General features: G+C 40.2%; 1 protein-coding gene across 1 annotated transcript in view; it reads right to left on the reverse strand.

The window, feature by feature from the left end:
* Positions 1-21,446, reverse strand: part of SV2C (synaptic vesicle glycoprotein 2C) — a 215,849-nt gene extending 194,403 nt beyond the window's left edge. Inside the window, exon 1 of the mRNA XM_036886085.2 lies at positions 21,162-21,446. The gene's annotated coding sequence lies outside the window, so the exon portion shown is untranslated. The remainder of the gene's footprint in view (positions 1-21,161) is intronic.
* Positions 21,447-26,278: the final 4,832 nt, after the last annotated feature.

Here is a 26,278-nt window from a genome sequence, read left to right on the forward strand (position 1 = left end):
TTCATTTTTTTCTGCAGAATATAGCTATTTCCTTCAAACTTTATTACACTAAAGAAAGGTAAGGAATGTTTTATTTGCCTTAGGCTGTACATCTCATCAAGAAATGTAGAGTGAATTTTTCCCACTATTTTTTTTTGGATCAAAACATTTAAATACTATGAATCAACAGATTTCCATTTAAGTGTCTCAATACTTGAGTTTCTAGCAATGAGGTGAGCAGTCTAGTTCTTTGTTACCAATGATCCAAGTTCCCAAACTGGCCAGTGACTTCAAAGGTCCCTCCTACAGCCTTGCTTCTCAAAGACTGGTCTGTGGACCAGCAGTATTGGCATTACCTGGGAACTTGCTAGAAATGCAGAGTCCCAGGTCCTATCCCAGACCTCCTGAATCAGAACCTGTATTTTAATAGGATCCTCAGGTGACTTACATGCTCAATAAAATTTGAGAAGCACTGTCCAAAACTATCAACTCACATTCATTTCTATTCTGATAGCTCCTTGAGTGGGAAAAAAGGAACAAAATTATAGGTGTTGACTAAGAACTGAAGCTAAATATGCCCATAACAAAGTGCCATGCTATTCAGGAAGAAAAGTGGATCAAGAATTGTCTATATAGCCACTTTTAACTTAACCATCTGAATATAAATAATTACTGAATATCTATAATTGTACTATGTAATTAGGTTACCATATATGTCAGATCCTGGGACAATCCCGGTTTACACCTGATATTCTGGAATAATTATTAATAGAACCTCACCACCTTTTAAACTAAAAAATTCTCATTTGCATGTTTTTATAAATTATATAGTGTTCTTTTTGTAACATAAATATACTGATATATTAAGCTTATGAGAAACAAATATGTACATTTGTTCTAAGACAGACCCTATACTAGATTCTTATTTAATGATAAAAGCCAAATTAAATACTAGTGATATAAGGAAAAATTAATGAACAAAAAGTTAAAAGGAGAAAATTACAACCACCACTTTTTTTTTCTTCTATGAAATAGAAAATGGTTTATTTGCTGGTTTAACAGTAAAATATCTATCTCTGTGTCCAGTTCATCACTGTTAAACAGTGAAACTTCAAAAATTATATGGTAACCCTAATCACAATCTGCTGTAAAACACATCCATAACAACTTTGCAAAAACAAAACTAATTATAGGAATGCATGGCATTTGGCTTCACTAGTCTCCAAATTCTGCTCCTGTTTAACACTGATGATTTTCCATTTTACAGGAGAAAAAAGTGGTGACTGTAATCTCAGCTTAACTTTTTGTTTATTAATCTTTTCTTATACCACTAGTATTTGGTATGGCTTGTCATTACTAGAATCTGGTATAGGGTCTGACTTAGAGCAAATCTACCCATTTATTTATTTTAAGATTAACATACCAGTATGCTTATGGTGTTCCAAGAGGAGCACCACAATCTCCAACTATCAGAACTGTTAAGAATCACAGCCTTAGTCTCCCATGAGTGAAAACATCATTCAGTAAGTTTCCCATCTGTATGTGCTAAGTGGACAATATGCCCATTGTATACACTAAAAACCTAGATAAAGAACAAGAAAATTGGACACTGTCATTCAGTGGTACAGGTGAGCCTGTGGAAGCAAACAGATGCCAAGAAGAGAGGTGGAAGGAATCTAGCCTCTTCTAGGCAAACAGGTAAAGAGTGAGAATCTGCCATTCACTGGTTACAGGAAAGAGTATAATGAGATCAAAGCACAGGATTTGCTAGGATTTAGCTCTGAGGAAGTCAGCTCTGCCCAATGATCAGAGGATGACAGTACCTGGTGGAGCCAGGGTCAGTTATCAGGAGCTAGAGTTTATCCAGACAGCATACATGGGAGAGCCAGGAGAAAAGGCAGATACTGAAGACAAGGATAAGAGGAGCTAAGGGCAGGAAAGCCAAGTCAGAAACAAATCAAGACGCTGTGGAAAAAGCAACTTGCAGAGGCAACACATCAAATAGTTTTAGAATCTTTTGTTAAGACAATTTATGTGCAGTAAAATCCACCCTTTTCTGATGTATAATTCTGCAAGTTTGATAAAACGCAGCATATCACAACCAAGATACAAAACAGTTCTCTCACCCCCAAAATTCCCCAAGCCATTTGCAGTCAACCCTTCCTGGGCCCTAACCCATGGCAACCATTTTTTGCCATTTCCAGAACATCATACAAATATAATCATACAGTATGTAGCTTCTGTACCTGGCTGCTTTCACTTAGCATAATGCATTTGAGATTCATCCTTGTATTTGTCAATAGTGTGTTCCTTTTTTATTAATGAGTAGTATTCCATTATATAAATGAGCCACAGTTTATCCATTCACCAGGTGAAAGACATTTGGGTTGTTTCCAACTTTTGCAGGTATGAATAAAGCCTATATAAACATTCACATACCTGTTCTTGTGTGAACATGTTAGTTTTCATTTCACTTAGGTAAGTATCTAGAATGAGGACTGATGGACCATATGATGAATAGATGTTAAACTTTATAAGAAACTGATGAAATGTTTTCCAAAGTACCATTCTGCATTTTCACCAGCAATGTACAAGAGTTCCAAGTGTTCTGTATGTTTGCTAGCATTTGGTATTGCCAGGTTCATTTTAGTCACTTTGGTGGTGTAAATCTTAATCCATACCTGTTTTATTCTTCCATAAATGAAAAACCATCCAATAAATTCCCATCTGTATGTGCAAAATGGACAACAAAAACATGCATAGTTTTAATTTGCATTTCCCTAATGAGACATGATGTTGAACAGCTTTTCTTTGTTCATATACCATCCATGTATCTTCTTCGGTGAAATGTCTTTTTAAATACTTAGCCCACTTTTTACTGGGTTATTTTCTAACCTGTGAGTTTTGAGAGTTACTTGTATATTATGTCCCTCATATATATACAAGTCCCTTATTGAATAAAGATGTTGCAAACATTTTTTCCCAGTTCATGGCTTGGTTTTCATTTTCTTAATAGTGTCTAAACAGAAGTTCTTAATTTTGATAAAGTCAAACTTTTCAAAGTTTTCTTTTATGGACCAATCTTTTGATTTTATGTCTAAGAAAATATTTTCCTATCCCAATCACAAGTATTTTCTCTTGTTTCTTCCAGAAGATTTATAGTTTTATGTTTTACAATTAGTTCTATAATCAATTTGGAGTAAAGATTTGCATATAGTGTAAGGTATGGATTGAGAATTTTTCATTTTCGGTCTTCCTCCCTCCCTCTCTCTCTTCCTTTCTTTCTTCCTTACTTTTTCGCACTTGGATATCCAAAGATTTGAGCACCATTTGTTAAAAAGACTATTCTTTCTCCATTGAATTGCCTTTGCACATTTTTCAAAAATCAATTCAAATATACATGGGTATATTTCTAGAATCTTTATTCTTTTTCATTCTTCTGTATGTCTATCCCTTTGCCAATATGACAATGTCTTGATTCTTGTAGTTTTAGAGCCAATCTTGAAATCAAGTTAATATGAATCCTTCAATTCCGCTATTTTTCAAAGTTGTTCCAGCTATGCTAGTTTCCTTCTCTTTCCATATATATTCTTGAGTCAGCTTATTGATTCAAATATATACATATTTTGAAAAACAGCTCTAATTTTCATTGGGATTTACTGAATCCATAAATTAGTTTGAGGGAAATTTATGTCTTTACTATATTGAGTGTTCCAATCCATGAACATAGTATAGCTCTTCACTTATTTAGACCTTTGATTCCCTCACCAATGCTTTGTAGTTTTTAACATAAAAACATTGTACATATTTTTATCAATTTATAACTATTTGTTTGTATCTGCTAGTGCAGATGGTACTGTTTTCTTAAGTTTAAATTTCCAACTGTTTAATCACTGGTATATAAGAATATGACTGACTTTTGTATATTAGTTTTAGTAGCTTTTTGTGTAGATTCTTTGGGACTTTCCACATATATATCATCTGTTAATAAAGACAGTTCTATTTCTACCTTGTCAATCTGCATGCCCTTTATTTATTTTTCTTGCTTTATTGCATGGGCTATGGCTTCTAATATAATTTGAATAGGAATGGTTAAAGCAGACTTCCTTGCCTGGTTCCCAGTATTAAGAGAAAAGCATTCCACCTTTCATCATTAAGTATTATCTTAGCTGTAAGGTTTTTATAGATGCCTTTTATAAGAAAGTTCCCTTTTATTCTGAGTTGGCTGAGTTCTTATTTTAATCATAAATAATAAATTCTGCATCTACTAGACTGTTGATAAAACAAATTACATTAGTTGATTTTCAAGTGTTGAAACAGCTTTGCATTCCCAGATAAACTTGGTCACCATTTTTATAAATTTCTGGATTCAATTTGCTAGTATTTTGTTGAAGATATTTTTGCCTATGTTCATGAAGGATATTGGTCTGAAGCTTTCTTTCTTGGGATGTCTTTATCTAGTTTTAATATCAGGTAATGTTGGCCCTATAAAATGAATTAGAAAGTGTATCCACCTTTGCTACTTTCTGGAAGAGCTTATGTAGAGCCAATATTATTTGTTCCTTAAATGTTTAGTAAAATTCACGAGGAAACACATCAAAATTTAATTGTACCAATCTCATAGAAGTATGAATGTTAAATGAGATAATGCATGAAAATAGCCTAGGCACTATAACAAATAGCACCCAGGCATAACAAAAACATTTGCTGCTTTTTAGTCTATTAATCCAACTTATGTAGTTAGTATATTGCTAGAAGAGCATATACTTGCCCAGTGAAGACGCTTATATGCCACAGGCTGATACGCAAATCTACCTAGGTTGGCCAGAAGTAGTAATGGTAAAAAGCCAAGATTTGAAGGAAAAGAACTTCATATTTCTTTGCTACTATTATTCACCCCTTTAATATGTAGTGAAGGATCATTAACATTTAAAAGGAATTTCATCATTCCACAATTTGAAATATTTTGTTATATAATTGTTCTTTAAATTTCTAAATGCCCAAGAAAAACATGTGATATTTACTAGTCATAAAATCAAGAATGAGCTTAGATGTAGGTGAATAATATAACAAAAATTCCTCCCTACCTTGCCTACTTTGCATTTCAGTGACTACAAAAAGGCATGAAGACTAAATAACGATAAATAATGAATCAAAGGTGCTATAATTTTAGAAATCTATTGACTGCCATACTTAATATTTTAGCAGTTTCTATTATGCATTATTTCATACTACTTTTTTTTCACACATCACTATATGTTTTTTGCAGACTGATATAACAGAATAGGGGTGGGGGAGGTGTTGAGGCATACCAGGTGCTATAACAAAAAGCACTTCTGTAAATGTCTGATAGAATATTAATGAATCAAACCAATAAAAAGTAAAATATAGATCTTCAAAACGATAAGACTTCATCGGCTATGAATGGACAGAACTCAAGCCTTGGTGATCCTAGACTAGTAAAAGTATATCTATGAAAGAGACTATTAAGTCAGAGTCTTATTTTCTATTTGATTAATAATAAATGTTTATCGAGCACCTCTCAGCAAGGCTACAAAGCAAACCATCTAAGCCAAATAGGTCTCTGTAATGTACTTACAGAGTTCCACAGAATACACAGATATCCTTGATGTACAGAGAGAAGCCGGGGTTTGAAGGCCCTCAGATATAAATCCACTACTTATAGGTCTGTGACTTTGAGCAAGTAACATATGCTCTCTGGACATCACCTTTTAATTTCTAAAATGCATTACTCCCTACTGATGTATCTCACAAATTATTTCTTGATTGTGTCACCTGCTGGGTCCACAAGGGTGAACCGTCAAGCCCCAGACAAGGAAATGAGCCTTCACAAAACAGAGTAACAAGTATTATCACTGGATAAGAATGTACACCAGTGGCACATTTGAAAAGTGCCTAAATTGGGCCTCAGAAGACCAGGTAATACTTGCCTAAGGAAACACCCATTAGGTGAGTCCTGAAGGATGAGTGTGAGCTCAGTGAGCTGTGGAGAGAAGGTTGAGAGGGGGAGCCTCAGGCAAGCAGAAAGGCTCAGAGGAAGCAGATGGAGAGCATAGTGCCACCACCGTCTTGAGGAAATTCACTGTAGCCCTGGTAAGGAATTGCTGATTGATCTTAAGGCAGTAGGGAGCAATTGGTGATTTTTAACATGAAAATAGACACGACCTTTTCATCTTTTTGTGTTTTACTAACATAGAATAGATTTTAGAGGAACAAAACTGAAAGCCAAGGGGCCTATTATGAAGCTGCTGCATTATTCCAAGTGAGACTTGATGGTGACTGGGATTCAGGGTGTGATAAAAACTAAGTAACAAATGCCTAGAAGCATGGCTGGCATGTGCTGGGCTGCCTTCTTTCTTCTTCCTTTGTAATCTGTCCCGTTGCTTAAAGGGAACTGTCCAAATGCCCCACTAGCCATACAAATAAAACCCCTTTCTAGTGAATAAAATATTCTTCATAATAGATACTTTCATAAGTCAACGAGGAAGAAATACATTCTATTTTACTTCTACTTTTGGCCACCTAGTGATGAGATTTCTAATACATGTTGATGTAAATGCAATTTCATTGCAATAAAATTGTTACATCTTAATTATAATGAGTTTTAGCACTAATATTAGCAGCCTCCCTGGTCACTGAAGATCATGTCAACTGTTTTACTGTCTTTATAAAATGTAAGCAGTACTTTAAAATTATTTTGATAGTTTTATTTTTGTTTGTGTTTTGTCTCCTCCCCCTCTAAAATGTAAGCTCCATGAGAGCAGGGACTTTGTCTTGTTCTCTGTTCTACCTTCAGCAGCTGGAGGACTGCCTAGCACTTAATAGAGATGCACCCCTAACTGGTACCTGTACTTCAAGGCTATCCCTACTCTAAGACTTTGTACACAGATTTCAAATTCATCTTTCTTTTCTTCTTCTTCTTTTTTTTTAAAATAAGGTTTCAATAATATACAATCTTATGAAGGTTTCACATGCACAACATTGTGGTTACTACATTCCCCTCTATCATCAAGTCCCTACCACATAACCCATTACAGTCACTGTCCATCAGTGTAGTAAAATTCATCTTTCTAAATGTGTAGTTCTGATAAAGATAATTCCCTGCTCATATTGGGCCCCAACTGCTGCATCTCACTTCCCCATCCATCCTTGCAGCTCAGTCTCCACCACTGCCACATTTCAGTCCTCACAGGGCCTCTCCTCCTGATCAACAGGATCCTTGCCACTCCCCAGCTGCCCCCAGCCTGCTCTGATTCTTCCTGTCTCCCTGATGAAGTCCCATCTGCCCTTCAAGTCTCGTAACAAAGGTGATTGCTTTTGAGGTTTTTCTTTATTTCTTAAGTCAGTGGTTCTCCATGGAGGTGAGATTTTGCAAGTCTCTACTCTCACCCTGGGGACATTTGGCAATATTTGGAGACAGGTGAGGTTGTGGCAACTCAAGTGGAAAACACTACTTGCATCTGGTGGGTAGAGCCAGGGATGCTGTTAACCATTACACGATGCACAGCAGAACCCCCTCAACAAAGAACTACCTGGCCCAGATGTCAATGGTCCTGAGATTGAGAAACCTGACTGAAGTCACTGTGCTACTGCCACCTTCAAATTGCCATGGAATTTGCACTGCTGTTACTGAACTCCCGTTCTGTTTTACAGGACTTACATGTAACTTGGCTGGGCCCTCCCTGATAGGTCTGTATGCTTGAGATCACAGACTGCACCCCACCCACCTCATTTTTCCTAATGAGCATTTCCCTTGCACAAGGGAGATGATCAATTCGTTGAATGAAATTACATTGAAACATCTACTTCATTTTTTTAAATATTTCAATTATCTACTCAAGTCTATTTTCTCCTGTTTCCTGTTAAGAAGAAAAGGTAGACACCATCTTTTGTGTATTTAACCTTTAAATACTTAAAGACTATTATTAAATAACTTATCTGCCTTCTTATCTCCACATAAATTCTAGTACCTTTTTTCAAAAATTATTTATATTTAGGTAGATTCAATAGAACTAGTACCTTTTATGATCCCATAAGAGCACCCTTAAGAGCAAAACTGGGGCTACATTGGATTAAATGTCGTTTTGATGCTTTCATTACATACTGTGAAGCTGCATTTAATTCATTTAGCATATCAGTAGCTTTTGAACTAATAAACAAATAGCCAACCTTGACCTCAGTTGAGTTAAAAGGCAGCTTTACATGATTCAGGATAAAATGGTAAGTGCCATGATTTATCTAAAGCTCCTCCTTCTCTTATTATCCTAATATTTAACAAAGTAAATACACATTTCCTAATTTTATCATTAATTGACATTACAAATATTAACTGATCATTTCACAAATGAAGTATTTTGGCCAATCTGCTAACAGGCTGCACATTCAGAGATTTTTGGCACATCTCCAAAATTCAACTAAGAGCCAGAATTCACATCTGATCCCCAACTCATAATTTTATCTCCTTTGAGACATGAGAAGTCTATTAGGCTATGTACCACTAATACACATGCACAGACACATGCTAGTCCTTAGAAGTAAGTTTGGAATTTTGAAAGAAAAATTCAGTTTGGTTGAAAAAGAAGGAAAATCTGATATAATAAGATCATAAATCCCTCTTACTATTACTAGAAGGCAAGCTGTACTCTCTTGAATATAAATCCAAATGGCCTTCAGGCTGAGAACAAGCGCACTGGCTGGCCTGAGAAGCTGTTACACTGAGAAGCTAGATATCCTTATTCCCAAGGCTGTCAGTCAAAGAGACAGTGAAAACTGTTATGAAAGAATTCTGTGTTGTCATATGTCAGCCATACCAAAAATCAGTGGTTAGTTTTCCTTCAAGGGAAGGGGGAAACCCCTCCAAGCAGAAAAGCACAATACAATCAGAGGACCCCAAGAGGCGCTTTATATTGCCATATTTCCCTGAGTGAAGATGTCACAGTCCATCAACATTATTAAGAAGACATGAAGGCAACACACACATGGTCCCCCACTAGATGCACACATGCCAGCAGAAGCAAGCACTAGCATGGCAAGAAGGAAGCGCAGAGGTTGCTTCAGAAGCATCACTGGGAGGCCCAAGAGGTCAGGTACACACTTTACTGCACTCTAATTTCAGGCAAAGATAGTTTATCACCTGATTTTTTAAAGTTGCAGTACCCAATTTCTAAATTATCTCCTTAGTGAGAAGAAGTGTCTAAGCCATCAGTCAGACTTAGCATGAACTGTTATATTCCATCTTATTTGGGAGTTTTATTAAATGGAATATAATGTTATTCCAAGTGTCTGATGTGATACAACATAGCCACTGTGTAGTTTGGTAATAGTAAGGGATGGCATTGGGAGTAAATAAATTAGTTACCCATTGCAAAATATCCTTTAATTTTGGCTTGGGCCCTGGCAGTGTGTGATTTTGATGGAGCTCAAATGCCTCCAAATCTTCCATGACCATAGTTTTCATTGTTGTCAGCCCTTACAAAGGATCACGTCATTCTCCTGATGTTAAATAAAGCTGCAGGTCTAGGATGCCCTGTATTTCTAAGTCTCGCTTTAAGTTATATTAATAACTGACATTTCTCCTCAGGCTTGCTGGGAAGTGAATGTTAACCTTTACAGGTTTGGGGCTTTTTTTTGTTTTTTTTCTTGGATTCAATGCCTTTGAATATAATCAAACCTTGTACATACACATCTGCATCCAAAAGGCAAGTACCATGATTACATATTCGGACTCATCGTAATGAATGTTTGAAGCTCTTCCCCAGTAACAATGTCCTCTGCATGCCATAGATAAAGAGTGGGATTCTGTTATCAATACTCCAACCTTAGATTAAAAGGTACACAGAGCAGCCTAAATTATTCAGTCCTGGGTCACTCTTTCAATGTCTCCTGATTTATTCCTTCTGAATTACCCTTTCTTCAGTGTCAGTTGATAGGAAAATATTAATATCCTTGAACTATGGACCAAGATAGGTCACCAAGCTTTCACTCCCCCTTTGTCAGAGTATCTTCCTGAAGCAATTCCGAGAGCTCCCACCCTCATACACAGAAGGCTCTGGCAGGGGAATCCCACAGGAAACATTGTCTGGCACTGACCTCAGAGAATAACAGGATTTTTAAAACAGGGTTAGAAAGAAACCCCCAGATTCCTATTTGACATCTCCTGCAGCTGCTAGAGCAGCCATCTTTGAAAACATCTGTTTGTTTCTTCTCTCCTCTCAGCTTCCTTGTTCTTACCCATCACTAATCAAGATGAGAACAGCATGGTAAAAACTCAGTGCTTTCGCAGCCCACATCCCCACCACTTGCATTTCAGGTGAGCCTCACGAGAACTGTAATAAAAGCTTGTATATTCCTTGCAGACACACCATTTCTGTAGGCAGATCAACCCACATACTACCCCCCTTCCCAACCACGGCTGGAGAGTGTAATGCGGCAGTCTTCACAGAAAGAGCCCATTCCCCTCAAACACAATGCCCAGAGGGAAGAGCTGTGTTTCAACCTGATCCTTCTCGCCCCCAAATAAAAATCAGCTTACTACATATGGTGCTAAATACAGAGAATTTAGAGCAAACACCTAGTAAGAATGTATATTTTGCAATAACTTATGATATGATTTCCATAGATAAAATAATCCACCTGCACATATAAACTTAAAATATCTATTGCCCTGACAGTAATAAGGAGAAATCAAAAAAATAATAATAAAATACATTTTCAAATATGTAAATGTTTAGAATACAAAATGAAGACACGAGATGCTTGCTTCTAAGTGTAGAATCACCAAGAGTGCAACAAACACCAATGTAGACAAATGTAGGTGTGCTTATTATCAACTCAAATATCCCAGCTAGTGTTTGTTATCACTGGTGATGTGATTTTTGGAAATGAACAACTCTTGGTAAGACTCTAAACAAAATACAATCTTTTGATTTATAAGTAGTTTCCCTCCTAGAAAATAAAGTATATATAAAAATTCTTCAAAAAATACTTGCATTTATATATAAAACAGAAAAAGCTCTAGGCTTATTATGGATATCTGGGTAGGACACTAGAAAGTTGTGCAGTATGTGAGGCGATGCTTTGTGATGTGGAACTGTTCTGTGCATTATACATCACTGGTCAATGGACCATGGGCTGGAGTGAAAATGTGCCAGTCCCAAGTCTGTGCTTCACTCACCTTTCTTGTACTTCTGTCATCTCCATGCAAAAAGTATGAACTGGGTAGTCAGTTATTCCAAGTACAGGTAAAAGCCTGAACGTATTCTACAACTTGGAGAACACCCAGCAAGGCTCAACCCCAGCCTACAGCCAATCCACCAATGCATGGGTGGAAAGAAATGATTATGCTTACAAACTTTTAGGGTGACTGGTTAGGCAGCATGATGTACCAATACACTTCTGACATTTCAAAATTGTTTTTTGTTTTTTCCAGGATGAAGGGGGTGATGTATGGTTAAAGGGTGAATAGAAAAGTCAATGAGAAATTCATAATGTTGGACAGGGAATGGATATTAGGAAAAAGAAGGAATGGGTGGGTGGCAACCAGGGAAAAGGAAGGAGTAAAGCAGTGGTACATAGAAATAAATGCTGAGTCACCAGCCATATGAGTTACTGGGATTTAGAAAAGCCCACCAACAAACGACATAAATGTGTATTTCATGAGCTCAATCCCCTACAATTACCTTGAAGGGCAAAATAAGCAAAGTCTGACACAGCCTGACAGATTCATGAAAAGGCAAGCAGAGATGAAGAATAAGGTCCGTGGCTTTCACAGAATAAAACCCTTGTCATCAAAGTTCAAATCATGGTTCATTTATCCTTTCAGATTACAAATACATATTGCATTAAATAACCAGAAGACCCACAGCAAGTCCATAAATATTCCATTTTATCAACATTTTTGCTTTCAAAGAAATTGGTATCATCTACAAAACTGGCTTCTATCATTGATATATTGAAAATTAATTAAATGTATCATTCTGTATAGTTACTAATATTCTGATCATCTTAGGGCTTCTATTCAGTGATAACTTTTTAAAAATGAGTTAAAAAAACTTGCATGTAACTATATATAATGACTGTTCAAACAGAATAGGGATGCATTTTAAATAACTCATATGCATTTTTAAATATTTTCAGATAATGCCATATGACTCTACATTTTCTAGAATCTATACAAAAAAATACTGAGCTTTTAAGTATCAAAGCAATGAAGAAAATACAGTTAGATATAAGAATCACAGAGGTCATCAAATAATAACAACTGAGTGCTTAACAATAACCATACAATAATTTTGACAACCTGGATAAAAATTGGCAAATTTCTTTTTTAAAAAATGCAACCTATCAAAATTGACATAAGAAAAAATAGAAAGTCTGGAGCATTTATCTATTTTAAAAATGATTTTATAATTAATCAGAGACTTAAAAGCATTAGATGAAATTCCATACACATTCATAAGAAATTTTAGCAAACTAGAAACAGAAGGAAATATATCCGATCTGATAAAAGTGGAGGTCAAATGATAGAATGGCTAGTAAGGGATCTAGATTCGGGCCATAAGCAGAGCTGTTCCGCAGACCAGAGGAGTGTGGAACAAATCGGACTGTTTTTTCTGCCTATGGACTGAAAGTGTGGGCATCCAGAGACATCTAGAGTCAGGCATAGTCCTGACATTCTCACATCCATCAGCAGTGGTAAGGCTATGCCAAGCAGTTTCCCAGCTGGTAGGCATGAAAAAGTGAGCTTCTGAGTAGGAGAGCTGTGTTTGACACCTGCAGGGAACTGAACTCAGCAGAGTGGAAGAGGGTAATAACTAGAAGGGACATGCAAGGTGCTTCTGGGACACTGGAAATGATCTCTTTCATGATCTGGTTGTTGGTTAAAGAGTTGTATCTGGTTTGTGAAAATCAATCCCACTATACCCTTTTAACATGGGCCCTTTTATCTCTCTACATACTATACTTCTGTTAAAAAGGTTTAAAAAGTATTTAAAATATTTTCAGCCCCCATGTGTCTTGTACCAGGAGCTACAGAGATCTCAATGACTTGTCCTCTTCCCTTGAGGTTCCAAGGACTCAGAATCCAGCAGGAAAACAGATTTAGACAGGCCATGATGACACAGTGTGAGGAGCACTTGCCCAGCCATGGATGGAGGAGACCTGGGAGAGAGAGCAAGGGGCTGCAATTCTGCAGGGGAGCATTGTGAGATGTCTAGCTAAGGCTTGAAGGACAGAGAGGAGCTTTTTCCAGATCAATCAGCATATGTTAGGAGTGAAGGGAGAATAAACAGCAGGAGGGATGATGTTCCAGGCCCCTGGCAAGAAAAGATAAAATATTGCCTGTCTCCAATCCCATCAAATACACAGTCATAGTAGATTGAAAAATGTCCCTGAAAGCAAAATATTCCAAACAGTAATACAGGCTTTTGACAGCTCTTAGACACATAGGATTTACTGGCAACAGGGGTGGGGGATGAAGGAAAGGTCCTCAGCTTTAATAACCCAAGTCAGCAATGAGCAGTTCTCTAGGGCCACTATATTGACTATTAATGGGTGGGTTCCTTTTTTCATTGAAAATAAAATAATTTTATTGAGTACCAAAATAATTTATGTTTCTTACAAGTTTGATTACCTTGCCTGTATTATTGACTAGAAAAATATCCATGGGAAAAAACTGGCATTGCTTTTTAGCCATTAAAACATTAATATTTAGGCATATTTGAGAAACAGCATTACAAGGGCATCTTGAATTTAATTTTTACCACCTTATTGATGTCACAATTACAAAATATGTGCTCCTTGTTGAAAACTCAGTTCAGATATATAGTAAAGTAACTACTCAGATACAAAGTAAAAAAGTAATATAGTAAAGTATATGAAAAAGTGATATAATAAAGATACAAAATAAAAAGTAATATATATACAGTAAAAAGTAAGAATTCAGGTATAAAGTAAAAAGTGCTAGGCCTTCTCCATCCTATTCCCAAAAATAAGTTTGGACTTCATCTTTCTAGACTTTTTGATGTATCTTATTTTTTAAATAGAGACCTACCACATATTCTGATCAATAAATTGTTATATTTTTGACTAATAACATTTCTTCAAAATATTTCCATGTTAGTACATGTTAACCTCATTCATTTCAAATGGATCTGATGGCCCTCTGATAGACATTTAGGTGGTTTCCAATTTTTTGCTGCTGCAAATAAAGATGCAATGAAAATCCTGTACAAAATTATGAGTTATCTTAATACTCTGATACCTCTGAGCATGTCTGGAAGGGAGGGACTGCAAAATCTCTCCAAAAAATAGTTCCCTCCAAGCGAAAGGCAATTTGAGACCCACTATTTATGGTCCTGGACAACAGGCCAGCATCAGAGCTACCAACTGTTTGTGGATGCAGGGTGCTGTTTCATTTTGTGTCACTCACCAGCCCCCATTTATTCATACATTCTCAAAACTTTCCAGGGACATGAAGGACACATAGGAGCATCAGCAGATTCTACAATACTGGAACCAGGGAATTCTGGGCAGGGGAAGGCAGGCTAGGGTCAAGAACCACAGGAATGATCCCTGCGAATGCAAAGAAATAGTGTGGAATCTTTGCAGCAGGCTGGAAGGACACCAGAGAAATGACTGTGGATGCTACTGTGGGTCTACATTTCTGTCTCTGCATTGATGTGGCCAACAAGAAATCAAGGCTACAGATTAAATTGGAGATTTCAAAATGTAATAATCTTTATCCTTAAATTGTTTTTGTGTTCAATGCAACTCATGATGTGTTTAATGTGCATTAACTGAAGCATGCTATCACATGTTGAAAATAACAACTGTGTGAAGATGAAGAATGGCCCCATGAAATTATTAAAATGTCACTTCTTAAATACAAACACACAAAAGCACAAAAACAAAAGACAATGCTGAAAAACTAAATGAAAGAACCACTAAAAAATTATAATAAAGCGAGCATATTTTAAAACAGGCTAGTCAGAGTTTGAAATGTGGGCCACTTTCTCTATCCACTGCCAAAACAGGTGGCTGTTCCCTGCTGCACAGGCTCTCATGCTATGTAACTCACCTGAGTAATTCATGGCAAAGACCAAACATCTCAGATATTTCTCTTAGAAAAATTTCAACCCCAAAGAATGCTATTTATCTTGTGTGAATCTGCAGATTTTAAAACCTGAATATTGGTCATGACAGCATCTAAAATATGCTGTTGGGGTTTCTAGTGCTAGAAAGGAACTACAAAGACAGATCTAAAACTTCAAGTCTCAGTATTTCTTTCAGCAACCACAGGAGCAGTGAGTGGGAGAGAAGGTCCACAGAAATGACCCAAGAATAGGAGACCCAAAGCTAGTTCCTTAAAAGCCCCTGATGTTCACTCACAGGTCTGGACACTCGAGGTAGTTGTAATCAGGGAAAGACAGTCACAGTGTAGTGGAAAAGATGTTGAACGTGGTTTGGTCAATTAAAAGTCATGTATCTGGGTAAAAACACAAGTTCTCTGATTAATGAGAGGCCTGGAGCCAGTATGAAGACTAAATATAATGTTCCACTTGCACATGCTATATGCAAAATGTGCATATCAACTGACAGGGTCTGATGCAAAAGGACGATGCAGGGCCCATTGTTCAACGAATTTCAGAAAGTGACAGCAAAGCATAAACAAAATTCAGAGCCCTTCTAAACGTTAGGCCTTGTGTGACTACACAGGTTGAAGGCTCGTGAAGCTGGGCCTAGGTGTTCATTCCACAGATGGGTGCTCCATGAGAACAAGACCTCTGAAACTGCACAGCTGAACCTCCAGAGCACCTTGCATTTGGTAAACAGGAAATATTTGACTACTTTAAGGACTGCATTATAAATAAAAAGGAAGTAGGATTTCATACCTTACAAAGGAATCCTTTCATTTTACAAAACAAACATTGAAAGAAGAAAAAAGATACCTTCTAAACTGAAGTGCCTACAAATAACATACTAGGAGCTCTATGTATATTTTCCCTACTTAATCTTCAAATGCAATCCTAAAAAGTTAATATCAAAATCATGTTTTCATGGATGGAAAAATTAAGGCTCCAAGAGGTTAACAAAGTTGTCTACAGTTTCACCATTTTTCTCAAACAACTCATTAATTCATCTGATAATATATACTGAGCTGCTACTATGGCCTAGATAGTATTTTAGACTGGAGGGACAAAACAGCAAAACAAAACAACAACCTATCCCAAATCCTGACCCTGGCTTCCTGGAGTTAATAATTCAGTCAGGAGAAATAGGCAATAATGAAAGAATTTCATTTTTTAAAAAAGAAAATGGTAAAATTAATGAGCTTGATAAACAGAGTTGCCAGATTTAGCAAATAAAAATATAGGATGCCCAGATAAATTAAACAATGTCATATACACAACACATAATTTTTAAAAATAAGTATATTCCATATAATATTTGAGACATATTAAAAAATGTTTTGTGAATCTGAATCCAAATTTAACTGAGCATCCTCTATTTCTCTGATAACCTTATTTATAAGGAAAAGTACATTGTGAGATCAGATGGAATTTTAACCTCACAAGAGGGGTTCGGGAAGCTACTCCAGAAAGAGCAGACTGGGCTGAAATCTGAAGATCATTAGAAATAATGTGGTGAAGGTAGGCTGGAGCAGGTGGTAAGGCTGCCATAGCAGGAGATAGGTGTGAAGGATGCCAGGATGGTAGAGGTCTGGGAGATCAGCAAAATGAAACCTTACAGAAGGGAACAGGGGCCAGACCACCCAGACTCTCGAGGACCATGTTAAGGTCTTCAACCTTTATGCCACCAGACTACAGGTCACATATGATATTCCTTCTGCCTAGCCCTTCCTTCTCTCATACCATCTACACAACTGTTTCTGCAGAGTCCTTCCCAACCACCCACCTTGCTTACTCCACCTCTGACTCTTACCAAAAAGTCATCTTTAGGTCTGTCTTGCGAGCTGGAATGTGATTTCTCTAAGAGCTTCAAGTAGATACTCAATAAATAATAAAGAGAAGAACAACAAAACTTAGAAAGTCCATGTGGTCTGGGTCCTTGCTACACAGCCTAGAACTAGTTCAAGTGTTCCTGCAAGTATGGTCCCCTAATGGTGACATCCACTTGGCAGAGTTTGATAAACAGCATATTCATGGCCCACCCATGGAATTACTCAGTTAGGACATCTAGGATGGGGCTCAGAACTCTCCCTTTCAACAAGCTTCCCAAGAGAGTATGATATACACAATTATTTGAGACCTACTGGTCTATTTGGGTATACCAGGATTCTAGTTCATAGAATTTTCAAATAGGAGTAAATTACGACAGAAAGCACTTGGTCTAATTTGTCATAAATCTCACTGTGCTCCTGAATTGTAAGAGGGCCCAAGAGCTCTGAGACTAAAGCCCATCAATATAATTCTTGGTATGTAGTCTTAATCATTTGTACTAAATGCTGTCCCTGAGAAAAAATATAGCAGGCACGGTGTGCATTAGGTGGTCAACAGCAAACATTTAAAAAATCATCATGTTAAATTGATCTGAATATCTACTTTACATTAAGCTGAGATATTTATTTTTCAAATTTGGTCTTTAAAAAATATTTTAATGTGTATCCTATGGAATAATACAAAATCTAATAGACCAATTAGTCTACAAAAACAGAGCTCACAACTCCATGTAAAATTTCAACGAGTTAATCAAAAGCACTTTTTATATTCTAAGTAAACATCAACATAAAAGTATAAATCATATATTTCTTTATTTCATGGAGAGAAAGAACATTAGAACCAGAAAAGACCAAACCACTCAATCCACCCCTGTCCATTTTTTTCATTTTGTTCAATTCTTCCCAACAGGGACACCATCATGATATTCAACTACTATCCATTGCCCCTAATTACAAAAGGTATTTGTGATCAAACCAAATGGTGTCTTTATATGACATTAAGACAAATTTCCAGCAAAAACTAAAATAGTAACTTCATCCCCCATTGTTATTTCAGCTGTGTCAGAGAAAGAAGCTTCAAATTCAATCTACTGCAACATTTTACACTGGCTGCTCCCTTGGGCTGGAATTGAGAAAGCAAAGCAAAAACAAAAACAACTTAGCAGGGTGGAATCAAAATTGCACACAGATGGGGGGCTGCCCCTCCTAGGTTAACAGATTTAATCTAAATGATAAGTTTGTGGTAAATAGGCAATGATATTATATACGTGGTAAACCAAGGGTCAGACAGAAACCTCATCAACATGGAACCATGAATCAGAGGTTTTTCTCTGATGCAGCAGCACAAAATAACAAGGATGTTTTAACTTTCATCGTGCACAGAAATCTACTATTAGGTTAAGTAACATGAATAACAACATTGCGATCCTGTTAGGAGGACATTTTGACAAATTAGATTTTTTTATTTATGAAATATATCATCAGCAGGTTTACTACAGAGTAAGAGATAATGTCCCTAATTATAGGAAATGGATTTTCTGCTACTTGCTGTCACATGATACATTGTATATTATGATGCTATTTGATAATCTCCTTGAGGGTGGAAACTGCTTCCTCTTCTCTGAGGCACCTTCCACACTTAAGGAATGCTAGGGTTAATAACAAGTAGAATTTTTACCTAAAAGCTCTTAGACTAGTCTGCTCCAGACCAGAGAGGCTGCTTGTACTGTCACTGGGTCATGAAAAATAAATTTGATTTCTCTACCACATCACCAAAGACACTCAGATGTAATCCAGAGCCTTAATTTTTCCCCTCCTCCAGTCAAGTCAGCAGCTAATGGCATTTGATTTTATATTATATTAGACTGTTAGGAAAACTCTATTGTCTGTATTTGCTGACAACGAAGGCCAAATTACATTAAAGAAACAGCACTGGGGGAAGTTTCCAGAATTTTTTAAAAGATGAAATTGTTTTCTTTTCCCTTAAAGGGACTTTGTTTCCTATCTTTTCCATTCAGAGAATTTGTATGTCCCAGCTCTCTGAGAGCATCTCCTTTGTCTTCAAAACAACTTTGTAATAACAGCTAGTCTGAGCTGTTTTTCACATTTTCCAGATGTGGAGGATATGCCCAAGAGGGTAAATCACTCGTCCAAGATGGACAAAACCGAACACCTGGGAACACAGGGACTAGGATCTTTGTCCCTGGGCTCTGGCTTTTCCTCCTTTCCTCCCTGTTGCCACACATACTGCAGATTTGGGCTCATTTGGTAAAGCCAGAGAAAAACCTTTACCCTTTGGGTTCCAGCTCTTTTAAAATAAAACAGAATGGAACGTGGATTGTGCTTTTTATTTTCTGCCGGGGAATGCATTCACAGAACTGTTTTTAACACACATTCTTGTGTTATAAAAGACAAGCGCGGCACATTGTTTTGTAAACCAGTCTCAAGCCCAGAGGCCAGGCCTGCTGACACAACCGCTGAAGAATGGTGAGGGAATGGCTTAGCACTAGAGTCCCGTGAACCTCAAGCGAAGCTTTCACAGGAAAACTTGCCACCTGCACGTGGCCTTTCAGAACTTGGCAATGAAAATGAGTGAACGCCAAAGACTTCAATGTCAAATTCTCTTACAGGATTAAGGATAAGAATCAAACGGAAACAACTTTCTCCCGCTGTCAGTCAGCAAAATATGCAGGAAGGAGGTCCAGTGAGAGAAGAGACCAGCAGGGCATCCCTGTCGTGGAGCCTTAAAAGTCGCCCCATCTCTTCAGGACCCCGGGGAGTGCCCAGCCGCTGCCGCGCCTTCCCGGCACTGCGGCGCACTGCGGAGCCGCCCGCCCGGCCCGCGGCCCCGGCCCTGCGGTTCTCTCCTGGCCGCCCGGCGCCGCAAGCCTCCCCGACCTCAGGCCGTCCGCCCCGCCGCCCAGCCGGGTGGCTGCTGCCTGCGCCGGTGCGCTGCAGGGCATCCATCACCCGAGACCCTTTGACGCACACACGCGCGCTCCCAGACAGAGACTCCGCCGCCTTGCCCCTCCCGCCTCACCGCCCACCCCGCCAGCCCCTCGTGGCCCTGCATTTGCATCACTCGTCCACGTAGCAAGTGACGCGCGCGCCCCCCGCTCGGGCTGTCCCGGCGGCTCCTCCAGCTCGCGTGATTCAGCCCCTCCCCCCGCCCCCGCGCGCCCGAGGTTCCCCACGCCAGCAGGAATGCTCTGGGCTGTGCATCTGCGGCGGGGTGCCTGCTGCCCGAAGCCAAGTTCATCACCATATTCCGCAGTCTTCGTCGGCCCAGCCCTAGGCGGTCCCCACAGCGTTCTGAAGAGGTCTTCCTAGTTCTAGAACCCAGGCGGAGGGGAAAGAGGCCGCCAATTGCGAAGGATCTAACGGGTTGGACCATGGGCTCCACCGCCCTGTTCACCTGATATCACCTCAGTAATTTATTTACGGTAATAGCCCCTCTCCTCCCTGGGCCTCAAGTCTATGGTTCTACTCGGCCGTGCCTGGCGCACAGTGGGCGCTCTATAGGATTTTGCTGAATGAAGGCATAGAGTAGCCAAGTGCCGGCGCTTACAGTCACAGCCGCGCGGATTTGCCTGCTCTCCATCCCTCTCTTGTTCTCGAGTAGGCACTACATAGGGACTTCGCGGATTTACATAGAATAGTTTTCAGATCCCCAATGTTTCTTTTAGGCTCACGCAGCGCCCATTGCGGCTGTCTCTTCTCTCCCGCCACCTGCACGTCTGCAGAGGGATCCCCGCCGAAAAGTTGAGCCGAAGGCTGGGGTGGGAGTAGGGCGCTCGGAGCTGCTTGTTTTGAATCAGCTTCACCTCGCCCGTCGACACACACGAGCAAAAGATCCGCGGAGGTCCCGGTAGAAAACGGGCGCGGCCCCTGAATCCCCGCGGTGCTGCCCACCCACCTGCCCCGGCAATCCGGGATAAAGTGAGCCTGCATAGCCAGACATACCCCGGCAACAGGGCGTCACTCCATCTGTTTTACCCTGACTTCTCCGGTCCCGCCCCAGCAAAAGCGCCGGGACGGGCAGCACCTGCCACCTGCCACAGCTACCTGGGGTCAGGTGGGGCAAAGTTGCGCTTCTACAAGGCTGCAAAAAGTTCCCCAGGCTGCAGCGCCAGGCCTCCGGATCCTGAAGGGAAATTAAACTGAGGCGGGAAATCCAGCCACCCCTGCCGGGGACCCTACTCACCCTCCAGCCACCAGGTACCCTTGCCCTGGGTAGTGTCAGCGCTGCAGCCGCTGCCGCGCGGGCGTCGCTCCGGCTCGCTCCCAGGGACCGCCTCCGTCTGCCACTCTCTCCCGCAGCGCGAAGAGTGGTGACTCCTACAAGCGTTGTCAGCGGCGAGAGGAGGGGCGGGAAAGTGGCTCCGGGCTTGCACGCTGCGGTCCTCCTCATACGCCTCCGCCTCCGCCTCCTCCCCCCGAGTGCTGCAGTGCTGGGCGGCGGCGTGGCAAGTGTACCAGCGGTGCGCAGGGAAGGAGTCACCGCGCGCTGGCGACTCGGGGCGGGGGCGGGCTGACGCGCTCCGGGAAGTCGGGGCGCGGAGGCCGGGCTGCGGCGCGGGATGAGTGGGTAGGGCCACCGCAAACAAGCAGGTACTTTTGGAGAAGTCAGGGCTCCGAGTCCGTAGCAAGGGAAGGGGCACAAGTCTTTAATTAGTTTTAATTAGTCACTGAGTGTGACTAGTCGTTGCGCGCCTGGGGGCGACGCTCGGAGTCTGGCCCTCCCGGGCAAGACATTCTGAGAACTGGACTCGGCTGGTGCCAAGGTAAAGAGGGATCGCCCCCCTGTTCCTGGGCCTGACATGTTAACTTTGGGTTTCCAGGGAGTCACTAGGCAGGACTAGGTCGACCAGTTCCCACCACCTCCCACCCTGGTATACAAGTCAAAGGCAAGCTTAGGGCGCGCAGGAGCAGACGGCAGGAAACTTTGCTGGGTATCTGGGATCTCCCCGATGTCAGGTGGGGCCAGACAGCCGGACTCACAGGCAGACATTGGAAGTGACCCTTTTGGAGGAAATTACCGAATACTTTTTTAAGAACCCACAAAAATTGTGCTTGTATTAAGGTTTCGCCCCTTGGCGTGCTGGAGACCCGAACAAGAACGTCCCCATTTCAAAGCTATGGGGCTGGGCGGCTGAGGAGAAACCTGCCCTGAAGAGGCCACACCCTAGGCTGGCATAGGAGGCCATCCTGCCTCTGCATAGGAAGGTGTCGCCTTCCGCGGTTCTCCGGACGCTGCCTCTTCCCCTTACGCTGCCTCTTCCCCTTACGCACCCGTCGGCCCCCATCACCCGCACTGCCACCTAGATGCTGGGCTTCCACAAGTCCCTGATCCTGCCATCTCCGCGCTCACAGGGAACCAGCGCCGGATGGGAAGCTGCGCCCCGGCAGCTGCGCTTTAGTGATGGGTGACTTGAAGCACAGGAGACAAAGCGCAATGCCTGTGCGGCTGCAGTGAATGGAACACACACACGCACGCACACGCAGTCTATCCACCAACGTGTTCTATTCGTGTAAATATGCCTGAATGACTGAATGGGCATGTGGATGTAAATATAAGTTTACACATTCATGTGCCCAGAAGGGGCGATATCAGGCACCCCCAGGAGCATTCTGCCCAGAAAAACTCTGTGGGGATGAGGCAGTACACGCTGAGTGGTGCTGTAACCTGAGATTTTTGGTTGGCAATATTATGCATAACACTGTGGAGAGAAGAAAATAGAGACAACCCGTGGCCCATAACTTCCCCTTCTTTCCATTTCCAGCACTCTCGACCTGTAAGTTATGACTCTCAGTGTCCCATTGGGCCTCCCCTTACTATATTGGTCTTTGAAAGCCCTTTGGGTCTTGTTTTGGGTTTTGCAGTTTTCAAAAGGCTTTGCAGATTGCAACCATATGCAGCTCTGTAAGGTGATCAGGTAACATGAAAATTAGGGAACATGCTAATATGCACTTCATGGATCCTTCTGCATACATGAATTATTTAAATAGCTATTTAGGCTAAAATCAAAGTGTTGTTATAAGAGGAAGAAAAATATACTCCCATGGGAGAGTCTATAAATCCAGCATTGGAAGTAAAAGTGTGAAATTTTAAAATGTCATAAATCTTATCCAGATTGTCCATATATATTATATATAAACTTTTGAGCTCTCAACTGCAAAATGTGCTAGTAATTCATTGAGTTCCCAAATGGATACCCTCTTGAGAACCTCTCCACAAATGTCATAGAATAATGGATTATCTCTCCGATGATAGAAGGTCAAAAAACCATGAAACAAACCTTTAAAATTATCAGTGTGCTCTGCGGTATGCTATCTCTTCCTTAAATCATTCCCCTGTGCCATCCATGGAAGATACTTACACAAGTGTATACATTTTTCCTAGCTGCTGGGTTTTCATGTCTTGATGCATTTGAAGATGACAGCTCCTACAGGAAAATTCCTGTTTGTGTTTGTGGGAATGGTCCAACTTAAGACCAGGTTGTGTTGGAAGAGGATGTTTTAATGTTGTGTCCTTGGAGCACAGCAAACATTTTCTCATGATGATGGTATGCACAGGCTCTTCAGCTTGCCCTCTAGAGTCCCACCTGATGCACCCGTTGGCCTCATGCCTACTGTATCCAGCATTCAGAATAGTCTTTTTCACACCTACAATAAAAGGACATGTTTTCTCTCCTAAAGACACTTGTCTTGTAGGAGCTGATGACAGGTAAAAGGGACATTTGCCCTGTACCCATGAAATCCCAGTGCTTTAAAGTCACTACCCTCCTACAAATTAGGAATTTTATTCCTCAGTGCTGTGTCTGCTCATTATGCTAGAAAGTAAGCCATTAAACTCACCTAAGGAGCATCAGAGATCTTTGTAAGATGGTTTTGATGAAGTACAGGTTTTGTGGAGATTAAATCTGGTTATATACACAAGAAGCACAGTGCCTAACACACAATGGGCAGAGAATAATGTTAGTCCTCCTTCCCCTTTTAGTAGCCAGAGAGAGGTTCTCCAAAGCCTGCACCATTGGGGCGCTAGTCCTATGAGATGTTCCTGCAAACTCAGAGTAACACCCACCTGGCTTCCAGAACAGGGATCTAGAGAGAGCCTCATACCCTCCAGCCAAGACCACACATCTCCAGTTCTCCTCAACTCTGTCATTAGGGGCCAATAGCTAGGTACAGACTCTTACACTTCTTACCCTAAATAATCACAGCTTCCCTAACACTGTCTTCAGTCTACCAATGTTAATCTCACTAAGCCTTTAATGCTTGTTCATATCAGTTACCATAAGCAGCCCCAGAATCTCAAGTGCGTTTCGCATCTCCTACATTTTAATGCTCTTAAGGCTCAGCACATCTTACATTCTGTCCCTTTCTCCTGATTCAACTCCTGAAACCCTTTGACTAGGCCTAGAATGCAGAGTCCACTATTTTAAAATGCCCTATGTCCTCAGCCTCTTCTCTGGATGTTTCCTTCACTTCCTACTCTAATGGAAGTCTGGTTCTCTCCCTAGAGGCTGCTCCCCAAAACTCCTGTCAGGTGACAGCTATTTTTTTTCTTCTCCAGCTCTTGTATCACTATATCAGGATGTAGGAAGGTGGTGTCCTTCTTGTTCCTCACTGCTACTTCTGGTGCATTCTTCACCCCTTCTCCCTAAAACCTGCAGCTTTGAATCTCACTTCATCAGGTTATTTCACCCACTCACTACTTAAATGTTGCTATCATGCTCAGACCTCAAGTCACTCTGCACCTTTCCTGACAATTTTAACTCCTGATTCAAGGTTACCACCTAAACACTAACCCTACCTTAATAATTTAATATACACAAAAATGCTCATTCTAACCAGTAATATCCGTAGTCCTGAGCAAGCAAGAGACCTGTGCCTGAGGCTACCCTGTGCTTTAGGATGCCATACTTAAAAAAATTTAAGTCCCCCTTTGTGGGCTGGGTTTGCAGCCTCAGGTTTTCATTAAACTATGAATTCAATTTAATATTAGGCTGATAATCTCCCAGGGCCCTGGCAGGAAATGCAAATCCTTTCCATAGGAGCTCTCATTTATCCTAGACTTCAAAAAAATTCCCTCAAATTTTTAATGAAAGTTAGAAAATGATGGAACACACAAGGAAGGATGGCACCATGAAGGAGAGTCAGTAGACATAACAGAAGAAACTGAAGTCATTCCTTAAGAAAAAACATCCTTCAGATGTTGCAATTATTGATCACTATTCTTACTTTTCTTGAAGAAAAATAAAAGACCAGCTTAGAATATTTGAAGGCAATAGAAAACTATAAGTAATGACCAATTATATTTGAAAAAGCACCAAATCAACCTTCTATCTAACTCTGATGGTTACCTTACCAACTACCACACATATATACACCTTTACTACCCCCTTAAAGAATCTTGATTTTATTTAAGGACCAACCATATTTTTATTGCACACATAGATTTAAGAATACAGTTTTACAGAAAATGCTAAGAGCATTTTTCTTCAAATTTTACAGAGATGCTTGAAATATATGGATGTTCTATTAAAATTCATACCATAGTGCAACCAAACCTAACTCCTAAATAGATGGATTGCAATTTGTTTAGAGTTTAAAGCCTTAATGGCAATAATCATTATTATGATTAATAATAATGAATGACAAAAATAAATTCAAGAAATAGTAAACAAAATTAAATATGGTTTAATGTGTCTTGAAGGAGATGGTCTCTGATTTGGAGGAGTTTTTGCTATGCAAATAACCTATCTGGAGCCTCTGTGACCAGGGTCATGAATCATCAGCCCTCTTTCTGTCAGACATCATTTTACTTGATGGCCAGGTCATTTAAGATCTGTGAAAAACAATTACAAACCTTCTTTCTAGCTTCTGGGTAGACTTCTTTGAACCAGTCACTTCTTTCAAGGTTGTACCCACTCGAGTGTAGACCCAGCTTGCTGGGCCTCAGGAGAGCTTGTCCAGTCCATTCTGCCATTATTGGTGGTGAAGAACAGCAGCAGCAGGCACCAGCCTGTGTTCTCCGAGCTACTCCATCACCATCTTCATCCTGCTGTCAATGAGATGCTATCTTTGGTCTCTGACCCCCTCACAGTGAGACAGAATCCATCATTTTTCACATAACCACGTGCTTTAAGTGGTTAAAGCACATCTCAGCAAATTTTGATTGGCTCAAACCAGTCACTTAATTTCAGTTCCCTTTTAGTGATCGGTTTGTGGATGGACATGGCACACAATTCCGGCCAACGACATATGAAGGGAACACTTCTAGAGAACTTTTGGAAATGGTTTCCTCACTTCTGAAAA

This window comes from Manis pentadactyla, chromosome 2, assembly GCF_030020395.1.
Source record: "Manis pentadactyla isolate mManPen7 chromosome 2, mManPen7.hap1, whole genome shotgun sequence".
Taxonomy (NCBI): domain Eukaryota; kingdom Metazoa; phylum Chordata; class Mammalia; order Pholidota; family Manidae; genus Manis; species Manis pentadactyla.